Source organism: Crocodylus siamensis, chromosome 11, assembly GCF_052110815.1.
Source record: "Crocodylus siamensis isolate JL-2025a chromosome 11, ASM5211081v1, whole genome shotgun sequence".
Lineage (NCBI taxonomy): Eukaryota > Metazoa > Chordata > Crocodylia > Crocodylidae > Crocodylus > Crocodylus siamensis.
This window is the reverse complement of record NC_143405.1, coordinates 49,540,917-49,561,503: the sequence shown is the minus strand read 5'-3', so window position 1 is coordinate 49,561,503 and position 20,587 is coordinate 49,540,917.

Below are 20,587 nucleotides of genomic sequence, written 5' to 3'. Positions count from 1 at the left end.
ATCCTGGCCCCTTTACCCCTTCCTTGTTTTTCCCCCCCATCGGCTACCCATTTCTTACCACTTCAGCTTTGTCGGCTTCACTTCTAAGGCCATAGGTAGCAACTTTTTCCCTTCTTTTTCTCTTCTCATTCTCTCCCTATTTGATCCACTATCATGCTCATCCCAATCCTTTCACCTTACTCCTCCTTTTAAGATATTTTCTGCACTTCTTCTTGTGCTTTCTTATGAACTACCCTATTTATTTTCCTTTTTTTCATGTGTACCAGGCACTTTTCTTACTCTCACAAATAATCCCCTGAACCAGGACTCATCTAATTTTAAACTCTTTAGGGCACGGGGAAAATATTTTCTGTTTTTGTAAATCAGTGGTGTTCTATGAATGTAATAAACTCGATAATAGCCTGAAAATAGAGGATGAAGCAAATGAAATCCTTTTCTTCTGCTAGGGTAACAGAAACCACAGAGCAGATTAAGGAAACTCATGAGGCAAAGGGATGCTATCAGTTCAAGTGCTGTTCTATTTCTTCTGTTGTTCATGCTGCTGCCCTGCATGCAGGATCCGTTTTGAAATTTAAGTAGTTAGGAAAATTATAATTGGAAAAACTCCTCTAGGAGGATATGGAGGCTCCTGTGAGACAGATTGCAATGGTGGCATTTTACTATTCCAACAAAGAGATGAAAAGTTTATCTAATATAACACAGATTATTCTGGGGCTGTATATAAGCAATAAAGAAGATAAATGTGAAACACTAGTCTACCACAAAACACTTATTTTCCATAAAACTTTGGATATACCTTGCATGCCAAAAAGCAGGGCTGGGAGCAGAATCAAACCTATTCCTACACCCCTGCAGTCCTGACTCAGTTTGTAACAGAGGTAAAAGTCTTGTTGAAACCAAAGGGAGCTTTACCGAGGCATGACAACTAATGTGAAAAGGTCTCAAAAGTTTAAATGTTAATGAAAAGTGAATGGCACTCTCCATTTTTCTATCAGGTCTTCTGAGGAAGGGCAGAGGATCTGACTCCAAAAGCAAGGCTTCAGGACCAGTGCAGGAATAAGGTGAGCTAATTTATCTCCAACCACACCTGCCCCAGTATTTATCTTTATTATAACTGCTGTAGTACCCTGCCCAAATATATCCACACCTTAGAAAGTTCTATTACAAGGAAGTTTTCCCATTTACTTCTAGTTGCCCTGCCTTTGATCCGCCCTAAATCATTCCTCTTCCTCCTTGGTATTTAGATTATAATTGTTCACACCTATCAATGCCAGTTCTTGAGGCAGTCTCGACTTGCCTGGTACCATGTGGATAGCATTTACCCTGTGCATTGCTTTACATTTCCAAAGCATTGAACATTCATTGCTTGTTTAGCAGCCACCCTAGGATCCTGGTGTCACACGCCATCAGGAGATAGGAACATTACCAAATGATTATTCCTGGAACCCTGGAAGCACCTGGGCTATAACTGTGGCAAAACTGTTTTCAGCTCTCATTATTTATTGTGTAATATGTATACCAAAGTCATACCTAACCCCTAAGCAGGATCAGATTCAGATCTTTTTAATCAGGTTCAGAGTCTCTGCTGTGCTCACTGATGTACAAATGCATGGGAATGCAGTCCTTTTATGCAGACAATAGGAGTATAAACTGCCATGATTAAATCTGGTCTGCAATGAGATTTCTAGCCAGGTTCTGCCACAGCCTAGTAAAAGGAATAACCAGGGTGAGAATCCCAATTGTTTTTAGGGAGTTTGATTGGTTTGTCAAAGTGGCCTGAATTCGACAACTTTTCCAGTCCTACCAAGCGAGTGCATATTAGGATACAGGGGCAGAACAACTCTATTTTGTGTGCAATGCTTCTAGCCCCTAAATAAACCATAATGCCTGGTACAGTAGTTTTCATTCTCTCAGAATCACTGCAGTGCCGTAAGACTTTGTCTGAAGACAAGAACCGAGTGAGAAACTACCCACCCTGCAAAACTTTTCAAGATGCAGTGTCCCATAGTAGGACAAGCCCCAAGATCAAGTTTTTCCCATAAGTGAGTCGGAGAGATCATGCTCCAGAATTACCAATAACCCAGTGGTGAGGATACTTACCTGGGATAGAGGAGATGCATTTAAATCTCTCGTCTCAATGAGATAAAGCTGGAATTTTAACAGGCAAAAATCCTGAATATGGGCTATTTATTTTCCTTCTTGTCCACACACACACAAGAAATTTCATTCAGGGCAGAGAAATCTTTCCTGATCAAAGTTTTCCTGGAACTGACATGCTCCCACAAAAAAGGATCGGTTTTGACAAATCAGCACTGTTCCAATGAGAAAAATTTCTAGCCAGCCCTTGTTAAGGAGCCACAACCAAAGCCCAGTAGTAAGTCTGACACAGACTTAATATGCGACACTGGGAAAGTCACTTCTTTGCACATAGTACATACTGTCTCTCTCTCTCACACGGTGGTGATAAATTTCCTGTCTCCTTTTCCCCCCACTCCTCTGTCAAGGTTATTCACTAGAATTGCCATATCATTTGGAAGTGTTGATATGGCTTTTGAGGGGAGTTTCCAACTAGTACAACGTGCACTAATGTCACTGACGGTTCAAGATGCTGCTTTGATGAGAATAATTAGTGGAATAAATAATGAACAAACAAACAATAATGGATAATAAGCATCTTGTGCTGAATACTAACAAAAAAACAAAACAAAACAAAACAAAACAGGATGCCTAGTCCCATTCTGCACATGTAGTTCTTGGTTTCAATATTATGGAAATAGAGTTCTTGAAATGCAAATGGCCTTTGGATTGCACAGCAGAGCACCATGCCGTCATGATCAGCAGTGTACCACACCTAGTCACTGAGCTGTGTGAAGCACCTGCCCCTCTAATCAAAAAGTTACAGAAAGAAGCAGGAAGTAATTTTGGTAAAGTGTTTGAGAACCACATTCATGAGCAAAGGCACATCTGTGAGGAAGAAACAATGACTACGATTTGTGTATCTGCCCCTTCTGGCTTCTTGAATTAAGATGCAGTGATGGTTCTCACCAGATATGCAGCACTTGGTCTAGCAAAATGAATGTTATTTTTTCACTGATAGCTCTGGTGTTATTTCTTTGTTGGGGTTTTATTGTTGTTTTTTGGGGTTTTTTGTGGGGGGTTGTTTTTGTTTGTTTCTGGGTTATTTTAATTGCCTCTGGATTTCATAACCTCCAGCATCAGGGAAGGGGTGAGTATAAATCTGGCTCACTGGTGCTCAAAGTGTGGGGAGGAGAAATCTCTCTAATTCACCGATTGCTTTTACTCTTCTCTTGGTCAAAAGAAAAAAAAAAAAAGTACTTGTGTGATAACAGGAACATGTGATTTACAGAAGTTTTGTACTGAAAACTTTAAAACGCAGATTTCTTCTGAAAAGTAGACATGCTCCTCATTTGTATTTCATTTCATATCTATTCCCTTGAGTGACAAAAATTGGGTTTGGAGACCTTGTATTCTCGCAAGCAGTGAAGAACTGTGCACCAGATTCTGTAATGCTTCATATACCATCAGAAGAGCTGTTACTAGGGCCTAACTACAGATCTAATCTGCTGCCATCAGGAGCATTTTTGCAAACACATTAAACACAATAGGGTTGCACAGTTGTAGCTAAGGGTATAACGCAGATGTAATAATATGGTATGGATGGAGCAGAAGGTGGAATCTGGCCAGCAGAATCTTTAGTACTGCCAATGACTTACAAAGCATAAGAAAACCCAGCTAGATTTACAGAGCCAAGGTTAGGATCACAGGCCCGACATTTTTTGTATAAAACTGAGTAATCTGCTGAGATGCACTAAACATGAACCCTGCTATTTAACGCTGTTGTTTTCCAGAGCAGAATCAGACTTCAATACAACACTTTAATACTGCATCTGAGGATCTCAGACACAAAAAACAGAGGCAACAAGGACCACATTTTACCCATTTTCACTTACAGACTGTCTCTTTGGTAACATAAATGCCACCTATTCTGTATTTCTTTTCTTCCTTCCAAGTGGCAGCTTTTACTTTTCCCCTCCTTTTATCCTTTACCTTCCACTTTGCTGCCCTGTGTTCATACCAGATTGCGACTTCGAGGCCACAAAAGGACAGTACTTGGTCACATTACTTAGGTGTTTTGTACAAAGGGGAACAGCTCCAACAGAAGAAGCAGAAAGACACCCACTCCAGACTGTTCAGTAGCACAGAAGGAAGAATATCCTGCCGCAAAATGGGGGATCACTGCTTACACCGCTGCTCTAAATAAGGCAGAGAGGGGAGATGAATGTGGGTTTTGTTTACAGGTCAGGCTCCTAGCTCTCTGGTCTCCAGTGGGGACCATCACCACCATCCAACATCTCCTTCTCCTCCTCCTTACTGTTTTGGGCAGTTACACCCCCAAAACAATATCCCTTCATTTGGAAATGTTGATATGGCTTGTTTCAGTCTTTTAAAAATGCTTTCCTTTTTTAAAAAAATGTTTATTTATTTTGAACAAATCTATATGCTGAATTTCATCCAAATTCATGAGCAGTTTGTCACTGGATACCACTGCATTTCTGACAAATAAACCATTCTCTGAAAAAAATCCACTCCGCTGTATTCCTCAGGAATCAGCTCAGACAGTAAGTTTAATCCATCTCTTTTTATAATGCAGGCAACAATGGTTGAAAGTCAAAACAAAGTTGTCAATTCATTGTAATTACATGATACCAAGAATAAACTTTGTACCATAGGATTTTTGCAGCCCTGATCATTTGTTTCAAGTAAAAATCACATGGAACATCTCAAGAGCAGGGTTGTTAATGTATCCAGACCGCAGGCCATCATATTCTATGACCTAGACCAGGGATTTTCAGCTTGTGGTCTGCAGACCCCTCGAGGTCCACACACCAGGTCTGAAGCAGGGGCAGGTAATTATTTTGGGCAGAGGACCGCTTACTGAGTTTTGGCCTCGCGGGTCGCATGACAGGCAGCCGGGGCAGATGCATATTATTTTTCTAAAATTTTTAGGGACCCACGGGCCAGATAGAATGGCCTGGCGGACCACATTTTGCCCACCCCGGTCTAAAGGCTCCTCGAAAGGCTGCTATGATCAATCAAAAGTATGTGAATACACACACTTACAATTCAAAGGGGTCCGCACCACCATTTGACATTTTTAAGGGTCTGCAAATTTTTAAAAAAAAGTTGAAAACCCCTGACCTAGATATTTTGCACAGTTTTAGTGGCTACATTATTCTTTTCTTCCTGTCCCAGTTTCCACATCATACTGTTTTAGATGGTTACATGGGCTCTCTACATGTCCCTTCAGCTGGTGGCTTACATATTTCTAAAGCACTTTGGGATGAAGGTTGCAATAGACTTGCTAGACTATTATAATGATCCTGTAGCATGATGCGGCTTCTTGTCACCCACTGTGGTAGTTATGGTGACTCCAGCTAAGCCAACAGAATTTCTGGAGCAAGCAGGCAAGTCTTCGGAAACATGTCTGATGATTCGTGCTCTAGCCTAGGGCTCCTGATTTTCAGATTTGGGCAAATCCGGTCAGCTTCAGTGTGGGAAGTCCACTCCTTAAGACCCCCGATTAGTCATAGTCTGACCTCTTGTATGCTTCACAATACCTTCATGCTAGCTGCCAATCTCACCCAGTTGCCAGAGATAGAAGTCTATGCAGCATTAATCCAAACTAATCACTGGGCATTAAGGGTGGATGATGTCTATAAATCAGCTGGCTGAAGCTTTAGCTGAAATTTCACAGCTCACTGAGTACATTGTTGGCAGCAATGCCTGCCTGCCCAGAGTTAAGATGTCCCAACAATAGGCCTCAAAGTTGAAAGAGGAAGTGAGGGTTTAACATTACAAGGCGAGCAAGCAAGCTTTCATTCTGTACTGTAACAAATCAGGCCCAGGACTTCTGCTTTACCTGTGGTTTCTCACCTGCTTTATTGAGACTTAAAGCAGATCATGGAACTATTAGTATCACCTGGCCTGAGATAATAATGGTCTTGGATAATTAGTCAGTCTCAATGCAAAGCCAAGTGAAATGTAGGTAAATTAATATAATGTAGAACACAACATTTAGCATGATTAGAATGATTTTATTCACTGACAGTGGATAATGAAGAGGGAGGGCAGTTGCTATTAATGGAAAATGACAACATGTTGAGGGGGATAGGACCGAGGCAGGCAAAGAGAGAAAAGGCCTCCGATCTGCCTCTGGCGTTCCTTAAAGCTGGCAAGGAGAGAGACTTCTGAAATAAAACAAACTTAAAAATGTTAACACAAGTATTTGTACCTGCCTACACTATTGTCAACTGTGACTATTAGTTTAGGCAAATGCATCCATCTTTATTGTCCCCTTGTTGCCCATCTTGTCCCAGCTTCCTTTTTCCCCCATTTCTTTGCCTATTGTATTGTGATATAAGCCTACGTCAGTGGTTCTCAGCCTTGTTGGACTCCAGGCACCCCTCACTAGAACAAGTGCACCTCTTGGAAAACACCAGCTTTTCATTTTCACCGTGTTTTGACTACAGAAAAGCAATAGAGCTGAGGACTGTGACATCGTAGAGAGGTCACGAGCATATTCTTCTGATGCAAAGAATGCAGAAAGACCACCATGTGTCAGGATGTTTTTAACACTATAGTTCACAAGATTTCAAGTAGGAATCTCTGTTTGCTAGCATTGTGTTGTACCCAAAGGCACCCTTGGAAAGATCTCAAGGCACCCCATGGCACCACAGCAGCCTGGTTGAAAAGTCACTGGCCTAGATCATAAATTCTTTGTATAGAAATAAGAAAAAATGGGGACCTAAGTCCTCCTCAGGCATCTTAGAGCCAGGTCTATACTGTCTGCTCACTAAACCAGGAGAAACAAGGCCAGCCCACTCACTCCTACTATGCACATGGTCAGGCCCAACAGATAGGCTGTGTAGACAGCTTAGAGAGGTCCTGATCAGGTGTTCCAGAAGCACACTCAGGTTCCCTGTCTTAGGAAATCTTCAGAGTGGTGCTGGAGCAGGCAAGCAGGATGCCTTTAATGCCAGTCTTGCCTGAGTGTGGGGTAGGAGGGCTTACTGGTCAGTGGCAGCCCTGGGCTGGGCAGGGAGGTAAGGTAAAGATGACCTAAGTCCTACTGGAAAGGAAGTAAAAATAAAGGTATAAAAGTGGCACACTCATTCACATTTGCATACACAAACTGATTATTAGGGTGTTGCCTGGCATGTGAATTCTATTGCAGAAGACAAATCTAGAGGCTTCAGCTGTACATTTATCATGCACACTCTAATTATTCCACTTAAACAAGTCCAAAGGGTAACCACAGCCCCACCTAAATGACACAGCATTTTCCACTCCTCTTTCTTTGACTGAATCCTACTTTCTTCCTTCTGCATGAAGTTACAACATGGTATTTGTGGCTTCTCAAATGAGTCAGGCAGGGGAAGCTGCATTTTTAGAGTGATTGTATTAACACCGGCTAGGATATGGAACCAAATTCCAAGAGAAGTGGTGCTGGCCCCTACCCTGGGGGTCTTTAGGAGGAGGCTGGATGAACACCTTGCTTGGGGTCATTTGACCCCAGTACTCTTTCCTGCCATGGCAGGGGGTTGGACTCGATGATCTGCTCAGGTCCCTTCCGACCCTAGAAACTACAAAACACATACAGGCCTTGATTTAAGCAGTAGTGGAAAGGGAAACAAGGATAGTCTATTACTCCCTTCTTATAAAGCATCTATTTTTTTGTCAAATAATTTCTCCATAAAACTGAAGTGCACAACAAAAGGGATTAGCCTTTAAATAATGTGATGCTAGTGTTAATTCCATCGAAAACGGGGTTTACTAACAAAAACAGAATTAGAGGAAGCAAGTGGGAATTCTGAAAATCTTTTCAGAAAAGGAAGCAACAGCATGAACCAGACTAGAAGCCAAAACTCACAGTCTTTTACCCCAGCACTGACAACAACTACTTGGCTTTGCATGCCATTTCAATTCTCAGCATTTCCCTCAATAAATGGAAGTTTCTGCTTATCTATGACCCAGAGATTTGTCAAGATTCATTAGCTCTGTTATAATTATGGAGTCAAATACAAAGGCAGTGTGGTGTAGTGTTTATGGATTGGGCATCAGGGAATGTAGATTCTCTACCCAGCTCTCTCTCAAACTTCCTATATGACATAACCTCAGACTGGTAATCTCAGTCCTTTGTGCCTCATTTTTGCCATCTACAGAGTGAAGACTAGTAGTTCTGACCGAAGTAATGAGAACTCATTCTTCCAGATTTGTAAAGCATCCACAATATTTTCCATCACTGACTCCCTCTTTCTAGCTAACAAACTCCCAAGGCTTTTCACTGGTCATAAATAAATAAATAAATAAAACAGAGTGAATAAAGTCAGCCACAACGATAGACTTGGAAATGGTAAATATTTCAAAGCGGAGAGAAAAAGAGTGGAGAAATAAGAAAGTGAGTTTTAAAAGAGGTTCAGGTTCAAATGAACTCTAAACTAGATGATGCACCTTGCTGCGTAGACCCATATATGCCATGAGGTCAGGAGGAATTAAACTGTTTCACTGGTTTGGTTATAGGCAAAGCTGACAGTCGAATGGAGCAGAGATGGATCGGGAGGTGGCAATACCAAGCATAACTTTTTCCGCCATCATACAAAGAAAAAAAATCTTAAATTTCATAAAGAAAAGCAGAAAGAAGTGGGAAGAAGACACGGTTATTAAAAAGATGCAATTTTAAATCAAGCCAGGATGACACTTCTTCCCATCACAATTCTCTGAGGCCCACATTTATCATATTCGAGAATGGGCAGTCATGCTGTTCTGATCAGTTTTGGAACGTGTAAAGGTCTAAACAAAACAGTACTTTTTTCCTCAGACTGCATGATTTTCATTAAGAAAAACATATAGGTGTTTATTTTAACCGACCAAATCTCAGAAATAAGGCACTGCTGCTAAATATCAGTGGTTCATATATCGAGTCAAGCGGATGTCTCCTCTATTTTACTGCTTCAGGTCTGTGCAGTGTTTACCTGGTACAGATCAAACCTGCTGACAAGGTACAATATTGTGTTCGCCACTCAGACTTTACCATTTTTTCCACAGCAAAATTATTACTGAAGCTGGGCTTTAACCAAAACCTGGTATCCACACACCTACAAACCTCAAGAAAGTTGATTGTGACCCAGGCCTGCAGTTTCTTCAGTCATTACACTTCCAATAGAAATGTGTCCTCTCAAAAACCACAAGGGCTTTCATAAAACTATATTTGGTTTAAAGAGTTTTGCTACTTCCATTAATACTCTTCTATTACCCTGTTGTCAAAACATACATAGCTACCACCCTGCTAGATTTCCCATCAGCACTGCAGATGGGCAGGGCCTTAATCTGACTGCTAACGTGAGTCCAGAAGGTGGTAAAATGGTTCAAGTTACATGCACGAAGACTGTAGGCAGTACAGCAGCTTATCCCGTTAGGGCCATCCAATGTATTCCCTCAATGAACAACAAAAACTAAATACAGAATAAAATTCCCACAAGCCAAAGGAAACTGAGAATTAAACAAGTCACCATCAAGTTATGTCAGCTACAGTAGAGCTCAGATCAAACTGCACAGGGACATTTTTCAATACAGAAAGTAGTCAGCTAAGAAGAATGAGTTATAGCAGGTTTAAATTCTGACAGATGTTGAGAATTTAAGGGTGTGCACATTGTGGGGTTGGGGACAGGACCCATTACCAGTTACAACAATGACTGGTTATGTCTATACTTCAGTCACAGAATCATGACCCTTGAACACAAGTCAAGAGTGTAGTGTCAAAAAAATCAACTGCTCACCCAAGTCTTAGTGGCCCATTGGGATACAGTAGTTTAGGCACATTCATTTCTATAGCCAGTGGCAGACAAAGAAATGACGTGCCTGGCATCTGGTCAGGCTGCCATTGACTCTTGCCTGAATGGCCTGGTACACCTGGGGTAGCTATGAGCAATGTTCAGCACGAGTCTGATGTGAAGCTTCAAACTCAATACCTTCCGGAGCCATAGCAGGATGCTTTAGCACCTCTGCCACCCGGATGCCAGCAGAGCATAGAGATAAGCCAGCTAACTGGAAACTAGCTAGTTTGCACACCAGCAAGGGTTCAGCATAGCCAGGGCAGCAGAAAATTCAGACAGAGATAATGTCTGAATTCTGCATCAGCCACTGACATCAGTCACATGATAGTGAACTCATCTATAGATTACAAAATGGTTTGTAGTATTTATATAATCTATAATAATAATAAATGTATTTAGTCTGTCCAGGGCACCTGGAGAAGGCAACCGGGACGGTATGTGGGGCACTGGAAGCCCACCAAGCCTGAGCTTCCACAAGCACGCCCAGGCTTCCAGCACCCTGTGCACCAGCCCCACCGCTTTCTCTGGATAGGGCCCTTGTACATGTGAGGAATAATCGCTGGAATTTGTTATGTAGCAAACTATAATACATGGGATGCGTTTTAGTTTGCCACGTAAAAAAAAGTCATTTCAAAAACAAAATATGCCACCAAACGTGTACACTGTTACTCAATTAAATCATTAAAAAGGGCAATTAAACCACTAAAAAGGGGCAATTTCCTCATGTGTACAAAGGCTTTCTTATTCTATGACTATAAACAAGTCAGAAGGTCAGACTTTTAACAAAATATGTATTTATATTCCTAAGACTGTGTTTACACATGGATAGCTTTATGTAGCCTTTTGAGGGTGAGAAGTTTTGATTCCATTGAAGTATTTAGTCAAAGTTAACTAAAAATCCTGTATTAAAAAAATAAAACAAAACACTTTTGCAATAAAAATTCAATTGCAAATGTTTTGCACCTTTCAGCTTGTAAGTAAATACTATGCTAATTTCTTCAGGTTACATAAACGTGTTATGGAAAGTTGCAACAGCAAAAAGATGATTTGTGCTCAAGTTATGTTAATCCTGTAGAAATAATTACAAATTATTCAGGTGATTGAATTACCTGCCCCAGGTTATCCCTAAAATATAGATGTGAAGGTCTCCTAAAAGACCATTACACAATAGGCAATTTCAGAGTTCTATAAATTATTTATGGTTTGGGAATTGCCATTCTTAGTAAGTTTTAAATGGTAAAAGTTTAGTTTTCATGAATATGCAACATAATAAAAGCCTGCATGTTATTCATCCTAATTTAGGGCTTGACATTAAACACTTATTTGTTAGCTTTTGCATAAGCATTCACAGAATTATAGTCAACTGATCCTTTGAAGTAGTGGTTTTCAACCTTCTTGGACTCGAGGCACACCTTGATAGTCTCAGGTCACCCCTCAGAAAATGCCAGCTCTTAGTTTTCACTCCATTTTTGAGAACAGAAAGATAACATAGCAATTCTTTTGTTGCAGAGAATTCAGAAAGACCACAACAAGCCAGAATCTCTTGGTTTAATCTTGTGAATTGTGTTTGCATACCTTACAGTAACAACATTATGTAGCGCCCTGCATCACACCTGAAAGAATCTCAAGGCACCCCATGGGCCACGGCACCCTGGTTGAGAATCACTGCTTTAAGGAACAGAGCTCTAGCTTACAGTATTAATGCATGCGCTTAATTTTACCTAGCCATGAGTAAAGTAAAATAGAGGTAATTATAATGACTGAAATGGGGAGGGGGGGGTGGACACCTGCCTGCCCCCACCAAAAGGTGAATTACACCGACGTGGTTTCTGTGTGGACCAGTCCGTAAGTTATGGACACCAAAAAACTGCAGCAAGTTAAGAGAATGGGGATTGCCACCCATCAGCAGCTCCATAGTAATTCTCCATATGTCTGGTCTTACTTCACAGTAAGTGAAAGCAAAATTGTAGTAGTTCAGCCTTTCGAAGAAGGCTAAACTACCTCAGTTACTGTGAGGTAGGTAAGGGTTGGTATGTGGAGAGTTATTGCAAAACATGACATGCAGTAAAGTCCTATGACTTCTAACTCACGGCAATGTGTTAGTTTATCCATCCCCTAGGCCTTTGTCCATGTGGTTGTGTGTATTAGCGTTTTTATATACCTGGATATTCCAGCTGCACTCATAACATCAACAATTTAGTTACTTCCATCTGTCCCGCTCTATTAACATCTAACAAAAACACACCTCAAAAATAAGAATTCCCCCAAAGCTGACTTTCTCAAACTGAAGCAAGCAACAGTTTCATTAACATGATGCAATGTTATTTGGGGGGCTTTCTGCCAATCCAAGGAATTTATTTTCTTACGCTCAGAAATTGAAGACATTGAATAATAGATCTCCAGTCTCGGAAAGAACATTTCAAAAAAGCTGAGGAATGACTGGCCCTGGGATGTCCAATATTGGCCAAATCAAATATTGGAAGTGGCTAACAGAGTGACATCTTCACAAAATGGCAGGCTGGGTACGCCCACAAAGAAGGGCAACAGCAGTGCTGAAGGGATGCTTGCCATTTAATGAGCCGACAATGGTTAAGGTAACATAACTCTCACTTTACCAGGAAGAGTAAAATGTACTTTTTCCAAGTTAAGCAGCCTTGTCCTACAGATAAGGAGCACCTCTTGTAAAGTATCTGTAACATGTAGCTCTCAATGAGAGATGAGGGTACTCAGAAGTGTATCTAGCTGCCAGGGTCTGCACTCTGGGCAGTACCTGCAGTACAGACTGGGCTGACATCAGTAGTGACAGTGGCTAACCAGCAGCAGCAGTGCCTGCCTTTCTTATAGCCCCTCTATGAGGGCACTTGGGGCAGATGCCCAGTTGCCCACTCCTTGGCTAAGGACAGACATTACGCATACACTGGTTTAAGTGATCAGAAACCAATTTAGCCCTGTAACAGATGCTCAATACACGTAAACTAGTTTGAAAATGGCTGAAACTGGCTTGAGATAAACCTGGTTGAATGTAGTATCAGACTTAACTGATTTGGGTCAAACTGGTTTATGCAGTGTCTGTACAAGACCCCTTTCTGGGGACCCCTTAAACCAGAGTCCTCCAGCATCCCAGATGCTTTGCAGCCTTGCCCCGCCTCTCTGCCTGGCTTTCCCCTGCCCCCCACCCCTCACTGCTCATCAAGTCCTACGCCCTGCCTAGGCAGGGAAGAGTGCTGACGTAAGATGACCCCAGCCAGATGCCTATCCAGCCTTCTTTTAAAGACCCCCAAGGCAAGGGAGAGTACCACCTGCCTTGGAAGCTCATTCCAGATTCTGGCCCCCCTCCCCTCTCCCACAGCATGAACAAGCCAGCATATGGTATGCTAGCTAATGCTGAGAGGTGTCTGTGTAAGGGAGACAGGACAGTGTCCACTTAGGGCTTTTTGGAGTTAAATCAACAGGTAGCTGGTAATGTTTCTGTTTCTTCCTGGGAAAAAGTTTAAGAGGAGCTTGAATTAATGAGAGAGGCTTTAGTTTTACTGATGGGGTGTTAAATGCTGCATTATCAGCTCCCTGCTGGATTGGTCAGGAGCAGCAGGGAGGGGAGGAGGGCTCCCTAATCAGAGTCCTGCTGGGCCTGGCCAGGCCCCCATCAGCTCAGCACTAGGCAAGGCAAGGCAAGGCAAGGCTACTCTACTGGCAGGCTTTTAGCCTGCATTTTCTCAGTCCAGAGGGAATGTCTGTGCCGTTGGAAACCAGTTCAGCCTAGGCAGGTTAGACTAACCTGCAAAGAGTGAATCAATTCATGGCTTAGGCTTTTTAAATGTCTGTCCCTAGCTCTTGTTACATAGTTGAGGATGTTCGAAGCCAGATAGGGTTTAGCCCAAAAGGAGTAAAATGTGGATAGCATAAAAATATTTGGCAACATTTCGTTTACAAAGACAACTACCTTAACTCCTTCAAGATTCACAATGAATCAGAATTCATCCAATGCTGCAAATTTTAATGTTATAGAGGCATTCATTTTGTTATTTGCTGGAAGTGAAACTCACATACTTCTCTGGGCTTTCTTACCTGTAAAACAACACCATTGTATCCAGGGACCAGAGCTTCACTGTGTCATCCAATGATCCAGAGATAAAGAAAGATGAGGTACTTGGATGGAGGAGGAGCAGCCATGTCACAGACCTAGTATGACCATGATATACATGCAGCAAACCACTCTGCTCACTCCAAGATTTTACTGGTAAAAATTAAAAACAACAAACAAAACACAAATCAGTAAATAAATTCTATGCTGAAGAAAAATATACTTCTCTATTTCCTGTTCTTTGCTAGGAAGACAACATACAAAACTTCTGTGGAAGAAAAATATATTTGTGGCTCATTTGATACTATATTTTCCATACCAAGAGCTATTGAAGATACTGTGCTTTGAAGGAACACACTGAAATGACTACAGTTAGTCCCTAGTCATGAACACTATTATTTTTGTAGAACATGACTGATCTGAGCCTTTTTCTTCCATATCAGTTCCTGATTTCTAATAACTATTGTAGCAAAAGTAAAAAAAAAAAAAAGCTTTTCATGTTTTAATTAAGGTACTATAAAAAAGATCATATATTTCCTTTCATTAGAAAGGCCTATAAACTTGTATAATCCTGGAAGTAACATAGTTAACTAGCCACTTGAAATGTACTTGCTAATGTGTTTGAGAGACACAGGACAGTAGAAAAATTCCTGCTAGGTAACAGGCCAGTCAAAAGAATCGCATCATGTTACAATTAGCAAGACAGTGACTGAAAAGTGCTACTGTTTGGAGGAACTACTACTTCAGAATTTAGCCCCGGGGAAAATAGACAAGGGGTTCCAATTCTTCAGAGACCCCAGTACTTTCCATGCAATGGAAACCAAAGGCATTTGGTACTTAGTGTGATACACCTAGTACCTTGGCATCATCCCAGAAAATGATTCTCACATTCACTGGAGAACAAAAGGAAGGTAACTTGTGGAAAGTTAAATAGAAATGAATAATAGATAAGAATCCCTCATACTTATCTGCTGAAGTTTTTAGAAAGTTCCATCAGTTCTGTATTTCATATATTAATATTTATATCTGGTTTCAAGCATCAGAAAACTTGCAATATTTATCTTTATTAAAATTCAGAGAAACACAGACAATGACAAGAGGAAGGACTGAAAAGCCTTGACTCCAGAACCCCCATGCTATTGCAAAAGGCTGATTGTATAACATGGCACATGAGCTCTGTTTTCCAGAGGGAGGGAACAAATGCAAAAGCCTCTGTCTAGATTTCCTCCCTGATTTCAAATGTGGCAATAGGCTTCATCCAGTGTATAGCAGGAAGAATTGCCAAACTTTAGGTTAGGCTTCTATCCCATTCTTGTAGTGAGATGCTTCTGTTTCAAAGGACTTTTATTGTTCTCTCATTAAACCTGTACAGCCAAGTAAGGGAAAACAAAGCGGTGCGACTGTCGGTTGTGATGCTTTGTTAGTGGGTGTCACTACTTTCAGGCTCCTTGCAGGATGTAAGCAAACGCCCAGAGCATGATGAATCAACATCAAGAAAAGTGTCTTCATTGTGAGGGCGGCCAAAATCTGGAATGAGCTTCCAAGGCAGGTGGTACTCTCCCTTGCCTTGGGGGTCTTTAAAAGAAGGCTGGATAGGCATCTGGCTGGGGTCATCTGACCCCAGCACTTTTCCCTGCCCAGGCAGGGGGTGGGACTCGATCTGCCGAGGCCCCTTCCGACCCTAACATCTATGACTAGACACAGGAAAGAAGAGTACTTTGGTGAGCACTGGTGAGTCGAAGCAGTAGGTAGGTTTTTTTGGTGTCATAGTGGAAGAGATGGCAATTAGAAAAGCAGTAAAATCTTTGCATAGCAACATCCAGTTCCATGCTTGTGCACCAGCTTTGCTGTAATGCGAGAATTCTGCACTGTACTTGGAAAGATTCAGATGATAAAAAACACAGCGGTAAAATTTCAATAAAATCCCAAATCATTCCATTTTGCAAAGCATACAATAAAGCTATTCAGCTTACTTTGTGAAAGCCATTTGATGTCTTTGATTTCTAAAGAACACATTTTCTCCGGAACTGGCAAGGGAACATATGGTTTGAAGGATGCCAGTATCCAAACAATGGTCTAAATCGCTCTACACCCAGTGTGGGATTACACAAATGGTTTTGTTTAAAGGTTGCACTGACACTCAATTAGAACGGCCACAGCTCACTCAAGGCTCTTTCTGGCGAGTAATTTTGATCTTCTGGAACAAATGCTAATAAAATTCTTGATAATACCCCATCGTATGCCAAACCGCTTTATGTGCAAACTATTTTAAAGATCAGAATAGTTTCACTGAAGTTATTTTTGCTTTACTATTACTCTAAAGCCAAATACCTCAATTATCATGAGTCCAGCTCTACTGGGTTCAGAAAGAACCATTCATCAATCTGAATTGCTTATTTTATACTTTAAACTGAGACATACAATCTCAGGACTTTCTAGGACTAGAAGCAAATCCTTGCTCAGACAGAATCTGTGATTGCTCACTTCAGAGGTAAAGCTACTATTGCTAGTTTTCAGCACTGGTGGATTTTAAAATTAGATGTTTTTTGTGCATAGAAAAGCTGTCAGTGGTCTACGCCCAACTCACTTTGGTCCTTATCCTTAGATAAATAGAATTATTTGGGGGACGGGGAAAGGGGAATGTGGAAATTTCACATCTGAACTGATGGGAAAAAAGATTTCTGGCAGGGTGGTTGGAAATAAAAAGTTGATTAAAGCCACTGAAAGGCTTTGAATATGAGACCAAATACAAAAATCAATAGAAAGCGTGAAGGTGAGGCACTGAGTGGTGCAGTATATAAGCTGACCACATGGCTTTGAAACATATCACATGATATTTATTCCAAATAACCACTATGTGCGTCTATGAATAGATAGCCAAATGCACAGATTTATAAGGACATCCTAAACAAATAATCTATACAGAGTTAATTTTCTGAGTCTATAAAATTGACATCTCTCTACCTGGGGAAAAAAAGCTTATAATTGAACATGTGACCAACAGAGTTAACCTCTGCTTTCTGTTTTTTTAAATGTCCAAAACTAAAACTAAAACCAAAGAATACAAACATAGTTTTGTGAGCCTGATTTCATTAGCAAGTGTCACAATCTTTCCAAGATGCCTTTAAAGTCTCCGATTACTTCTACCCTAGCAGAAAGGACTGTTTCAAAAGAGTTAAGCCCAAACTAAGACAGCTTTGAAGAAAAAAAAATAATTATGAAATTTGTTTTTGCCAGAAAAAACAAAATGCAGATGATATAACATCACCATGCAAGTAATGCCTCAGCTGATATGACTTCAGCCTTTTTGTTCATTAAGTCAGGTGTTAAAAATGAAAAATAAGTTACACCATTTGCAATATCCCCCACCTCCACCCTTTTTTCTCTTTTTTAAAGTAAATACAGTACTCGTGAGAAGTGCCGAATCAACAGTTCCACGGAGACGTGCTTATATGTGGAACACACGCAACCTGGCAGTGACAACTTTCACTTCTGTCCCAACCACGTAATTCAGTCTTTATTCAGGAAGAGTGACCTCTCACAGAGAGAGGAGAGTTGGGTTATGATAGCTGACTCAGTCTCTGCTGAGACTGCCAACAGGGTTTGTGAGATATGGTTGGTGGGATATTTGTCCATCAGAAAACTGACAAGTACAGCCAGTGAGATGGTAATATCTTTTAGTCTCCACCAACCAATGCTAGGCTTGAACTAATGAACCAACCCATGAAATCCTTTCTTTTACCCACATTTAATTCATCCCCATCTTTCCAAAAATGTTGTAGGAGACAACTAAAGCAATTAGCCATCTTAAACCCTGTTTGAGGTATACCCTTACCTTCCACTCCTTTGGAGTCTTCCTGTAATGAGTTCACCACACACTGGATTAAATATCTTAAGGGTCAACAGCTATGACTTTATGTTCTTTACTGAGCAGATCTCCTGTTAATCCTTATTATAAACCTTATGAAAACAAAGCTGATGTTCGGAAGCCAGGCCAAAAAATTCCCTGCATGATTAAAACCTTGATCCAACAAAAATGTTTGAGTTTACAAACAGCCCCTTTCTGAACTGAGGCCAGGAGAGCAAGAACATGATTTTAGAAAGATATAGTTCCATACATAAAGTATCACACTTGTCCAGATCTTGTCCTCATCAATACATTGGTTATTTTATTGGAGTTTTTTTTAAAGTATATTTAAAAATGCTGGTTTTACATGCATTTCTTCCCCCACTGTGAATTCGCAATAGGCTGGAATCATGATTTTTCTTCTACTTGTAGACCATACAGTTGTAATCAAGGCAATTAAGCATATAATTAATATGTCATAATGCGTTTAATTCATGCCGGTATTGTATAGAGATAGGAATTCATATGGTAAATTGTGCTGCATTTCCAGCAAGCTACAGCAGTGATGTGAATCCTAAAATGACCCCAGTAGGTTACACAGAATGATTAGGCGAATCCTGAGAAACACCTCAAACAGAATGATAAAGAACCCTTATTGATCTTATGGTGCTACGGGATTTGTGAAGACATAGGAAGGAAATACAATAGCAGATAAGAATTTCTCATCTCCTTCATTGTTTGCCCTTACTTCCCATTGCTCCCTTATAATGTTCAAAGCCATGCTAAATTTCAATAAGCATGTTTAGTAAAATTATGATAACAGAAGTCATCTGAACACAGTGATAATGTTGGGCTTTACCGTGGTGAACTGGAATTTTTCTTCTAGAACACAGCTAGTTAATCCATAAATCGGCAGATGTGTGAATAGCGCATGGCTGGTATAAGCTGCTCAAAGGATGGGGGAAGCTGGGCAAGGTGGCATTATTCCAACAGCTAATCCTATTGGACTATCGAAGCATGAGAGGAAGCATTCAGAAACACCTATGAATACTCAGCACTTTCTTTGCTACCAAAATCCTGAAGACTGCAATCCCAAACAGGAAATTTGAGGTCTCCCCTTCCACTTATGACCAGTTTAACACAAATATACTTGAAATACAAAGTAGACACAAAGACCAAGGATAACCAAAAGCAGGGTTTTTTTCCTTCAGTGAATAATCTCTTAGTACAAAGTAAATGTCATACTTTGAACAGTAGGTGATGCTTCTCCCTGCGTTGAATTTCTATTTGTGAAAATCCATTTCCCTGTTAACTAAGACTCCCAAACAGAGAAAAATCAAAACAAAAAATATGGCATTTCTCATGAATGGTCTTTTTCAGCAAAGAACATCTGACAAAGTTTTGGTGCAGATGATGCATTTTAATGATTTAAACATAGGTCTCTGTGTTCTTCATGTTAAATAAATTTATATTTTTATATGCAGATAAATACATGACAAATACATAAAATATCTGGATATCAAGCATTGCCCCTGTTTAGTGTGGGATGTTTCCAACTACTTATCAACTTCAGTCTGTCCCAGAGAGAAAACAAGTAATTTTCAGTCCTCCAGCATCCCAGGATGCACTGCTCCCAGTACCTTCAGCAGGGATAGAGCCCAGGTGTTCTGGCTCCTACTCACGCCCCTACTCACCAGTCCTTTAATAGCAAGTCAGAGCTGTGCAAGCAAGAAACACATTAATTTTTGTGAGTGACTGCTCATAACACGTTTTAACTTTAATAACACAACATTCCATAGATTTAGTATGGTCTAATTGAAAAAAAATATTAAGAATGAAGTTACACCTTACAATACTGCTTCTGGATTTTTTAATTTTCCCCCTAGATTCTAGGCTACACTTGCAAAGAACCCCCTTCCTTTATAATTCCAAATGAAATCGGGTAATGTCCTAGTTACGTCAGTTGTGGTAGCTTGGTTGTACTGTTGTTTAACAGTCAAAACCATTAAAAACAAGTTTACTCACACATTTCACTCTCTGCATACATGAGTCCCCTTTTAGATGCAAATAAATATTTTTGAAAATGCAAACATAATTTACAGGCAATAGGGCTGTGGCGAAGCTTTGGTCCCCGATTTGATTTGGTGGAGATTCAGCCCAATTCGGTGGCCAAGTCTCCGAACCAAATCGGAGGACTCTTTAACCTCGGCGAATTGTATTGGAACCCTCGAATCGGAACATACTCTTGATGGCTGTGATGCTCCCCAGTGCGCTCAGCAGCAGACCCAGAAGTGGACCAGAAGCACTTTCGGTCCGCTTCCTGGTCCACTGTGGAGTGTGCTTGGGGGCCCCCCCTGCATGTCCCTGGCTCAGCAACTGGTGCCTCCTGGGTCCAGGGGGGCACCTGGGGTCCCCTTGCAGCTGATCGCCGAGCCTGGGAGGCATGGGGTGGGGGGGAGGAAGGGGAGGTCCAGTGCGCTACCCGGCAGACCTGGAAGTACTTCCAGTTCACTCCCAGGTTTGCCACTGAGCACATGGAGACCCCCACCCTGCACTCCTGTGGGATGCTCCATGTGCCCCAGCATTGAAGCAATCATGAGCCATGCCTGCTACCTCAAGGTATGTAGAAAAACCATTTAAAGCTGTGTCTGTGTTTGAATCACTCATTCTCCAAGATCAGCATTGAACCTTCAGATTTGGATTAAGCGGAGTCAAATCAGGGACAGTAATCTTAATCAACTAATC